The sequence below is a fragment of the Pinus tabuliformis genome, chromosome 7 (genome assembly GCF_031772625.1).
Source record: "Pinus tabuliformis cultivar Carrire ecotype Pingquan chromosome 7, CPIR1, whole genome shotgun sequence".
Classification (NCBI taxonomy): domain Eukaryota; kingdom Viridiplantae; phylum Streptophyta; class Pinopsida; order Pinales; family Pinaceae; genus Pinus; species Pinus tabuliformis.
The window spans coordinates 1,940,174,453-1,940,178,486 of NC_142293.1; positions in this window are offsets into that span (position 1 = coordinate 1,940,174,453).

Below are 4,034 nucleotides of genomic sequence, written 5' to 3' on the forward strand. Positions count from 1 at the left end.
AGTCTTAATCTGAACAGATTTCAGATTCTTCTCCTTCTTCTTAACAAACTCTAAAGTTTGTTCATCACCCTGTGTTGTACCTATAATCATACACAAATTATTAATTTTAAAAATACAAAACCTTTCAGTCTCGGTTGATGCTTCAGACATCAAGTCTTCTTGCCGCTCTGAATCATTCATATGATTCAAATCATTTGTCTCTTCATTACTTTCAAAAAGTAATGGTCCATGTTTTGGTTCACGTACCAAAACTTTAACACCTTCTCTAGCATTTTCCTTTTGCTATAGCTCAACTCTTACGAGCTTGTCTGTCTCCAATTTGACATCTATAATTTGTTCAAGTTTCCTCAACTCCTTTATTAACTACATATTTTCTTACTGATTCCTCTTCTCTTGTAGCCTCTGCTACTTCACTTTCTTTCTCATGACATAACCATATTTGTTGTGTTTCTCATTTCTCTGCAACATTTCCATTAATGCTTCAAGCTGAACTGCCATCTCAACCATTTCTTTATCATATTTTTCATCACTCATTCTCATGCCATTTTCCTTGACATATTTCTTCTTTTGTCCTCTTCTATGATATCTTTCAAAACCTTTGCTACGACTATCATTAGTCATCATCCTTTCCATCTCTATGAGTTCCTCACTCACTTCACTATGAGTTGTGCAAGCCTATGCAACAACAAGTCTTCTCTGCTACCCCTTACCTCCCCGAGATTTCCTCTAGACTTAGTCTTTTGGCAAGTACTGGTCCTCTATTTGGAACCTCCTTGAGCATTTATCTCTGCTCCTTCTAGGCTTCAACTCATTTGCACTTTAAGAACACAAGTTTCTTCTCATAATGAAATACTAGGTTCTGACCACCTCTTCTTTCACTTAGAAACTCTTACCAACTTCCTTCATCCCTTAGAAATTCTACCCACATCCTCTATGGAATTGCCTTTGTGAGCTACAACAAAACCCCTGTAGTAACAAGTCTCCTTCTTGCTACGTATGCCTCAATAAGCTTCTCTCCTCTGAGCTCAGGCTGTTAGCATTTCTCTGGTTCTTTCCTTTGGAACCAATTGAGCACTTCTTGCTCTAGGTTGTTGCAATCTTCTCACCTTCTTATACTACCATCTATGCAACAATATAAAAACCACAAACTCTCCAATATTCAAATCAAATCAAATTAAAATCATATCATCTCACCTTCAAGATCTCTGCATGATCTTGTTCTACCTTTCACTTGCACTTTGAATGGATTATTCTTTTATCCAGCCTTCAACTGTATATTCAAACTCTCTACTTACTTCAAGAACTTGCAAAAGTACCTCTTACAGTTTAACTATTGTAATCCTACTCTAAATTCTCATTCATTCGATTTCTGCTAATCATTAAACAAACTTTCATACCATCACCTGTCTTCAGGATCTCAGCACTCTTGCAAATCTGTTTCAGCAGATCTTCATACTTCCACTGTGCAAATTTTCAACATTCAGCTACTGTCAATCAGATTTAGAATCTGATTCTTTCTTTCAATCTCCCAACTTTATCTTTATAAAGCTCTAACTATCAGCAACAATTACTCCTTTACTGAATTTTCTTTCACTGTTTCATTTTGCACGCAAAGTCTTCTTTCTACTCACAAGAAACATTTCCCTGCTCTGATACCACTTTGACGCAGGAAAAAACCGCCTAAAGGCAATTCCCCTGGTTTCATAATCACCATATCATGAACCTGTGGGTTATGGCCCACCTATACAAATCGGAAGTGTTTACATTGGTGAGTTTTAACACAAACCTGACCAATCACCAAACAATGCTTTAACATAAAATCTACCAATGAACTCCAGTCCCGCCTGAATGCACAAAACAGGACTCCAAATAAAATAAACTCGCGTCCATACACTTCTTGGGTCTGCTAAGCAATTGAATAGCAATTGAATAACGATTGAACAATGATTGAACAACAATTGAACAAAAATTGAACAACACCCACTCCCACATTGACTTTCCCTTTTTGCACAAGTACTTCACTCTATGCCATTGATTTCATCATCTAATTGGACAATTGATAGTCACTTGATCATCGCACATCTCATATCGCAATTTATTATTGCTAGGGTTCATTCACTCATGAATGATGCAATGTGATATTAATCCAATGGCCAACATCAGCAGTGATCCAATGATCTGTGGCCCTTCAATGAACACACAGTTTAAAAACAGGCCTAACCCCTGCTGTTGACTATGACATAAGCAGTTGAAATTGAGATTGACAGCTAGGATTTAGTACGGTGCATAAACCCTGATCAAGACACCCGTATAATCCTAACCTCCACAGTTACACATTTCACTTTGGATTGTTTCACTTTTCCACCAAACTTGGCGCTTCCACTAAATTTCCTTCTCACCTCCAGATCAACTTGTTACCAAGTTCAACTCTGCCAACTCCTTTCTCCGCTTAGAAATAGTGTGTCAAGACTTCTCTTATTTCTTTACTCTGCCTTGCAACTATACCTCTATTTATTTAACACCACTTCGAACTGGAATACATAATACTCTCTGTGTTATTTCCCTTCTTCCATATTTCATAATTCATTCTTTACTCAACCTGTACATACATCTATTAAATCCAAACTGGAATCACATGGATTCTACCCAAACGGTAAGTCTTTTGTCACTCAGAAAGACTTTTAGAAATTCAACTTGAATTCATTCAACATGGTTTATCACATAAAAACCATAAATTCACAATTATGGATCACTCAGCACATAAAAGGAATGACACACACAGTCACAATGAATTCAATTTCCTCATTCATTAAAAAAATGTTCAGATACTATTAAAAACCCGTTTACAATCTAACTTTGGCCTGATCTACCTTTACATGGTCTGTATCAATGGCCCTTTCTCATTTCAATGCTCATAGGCTCAAATCCAACCTTCATGTCTTCTAACTCTCTCTCTAAGTCTCTTACTAACTCTTTTAAGCCTCTGAGGCTTACAAATTATACCCAAAAGGATTTTGTTAACAAATTTTGGTTCAGATCCTCAATCCTCTCAACTAAATCGTAAGAATCCTCTAAGTCCTCAATTAGTTACTAAAATATCTTCTTTATCCCTTGAGGATCTCAACTTTCAACTAATCCTAAGGATCCTCCATAAATCATGAACTACTTTCTAAGATTTACAATATCTCAATCCATACTAATTACTCATCATCACTCATGTTCTCCTACATTCGAGAACATTTACAAATATCCTCACAATATTTAATTAACTCCTATTCTAAATGTCTCACCTAAATCACTCAAATTACATTAATTATATACTTAGGAAAACCACTCTTTTGAAGACACAATACCACCTAGATTCTACTAAATGTACACATTTTCCGAACCATGATGCATCTACATCACTAATCTATAGCACTATTGGAAATTTACAGATCTCTCATTCTCATGGGCCTTCCCATGAGGGAGTCAGATCTGTATGGGCTTTGATACCAAATTAGGAATTTGAGAAGTAGACACAACACACATATTACACACAAAATAATTCGTATATTTTCTATTGCACACCTACATTCAATCACAATACAATTATATAGTTAAACTTAGATCCAAATACTCCTAACCTTAGAGATAAGAGTTGAGAAAATATCTGCACTACCTCCTACAAATCTCAAACCAATTCCAAACTCAACATTGAAGCCATGGAAGCATTATTTCCATGTAATATAACATTGAATGGAATTGAAACTAAAACAATGTGAAAAGTGTGTCTAAAATTTTAGGCCATTTTGAACGTCGTGGAAACTGGGAGCAAAGGGATTCCCTTCAGAAAGATGTGAATTAAATATGTCATCCAAACAGGTAATGCCAGCGTAACACTCTTCAATTCCAACTGTGTTGTAAAATATTTGAACAAATACACATCATTACATAATGCACGAATACGCCATCTATGCTTGGTGTCAACTTGTCTTATTGAGGCAACTCTATGGAGGGAATTACCAACACCCTTTTCAGATCCATCTACCTTT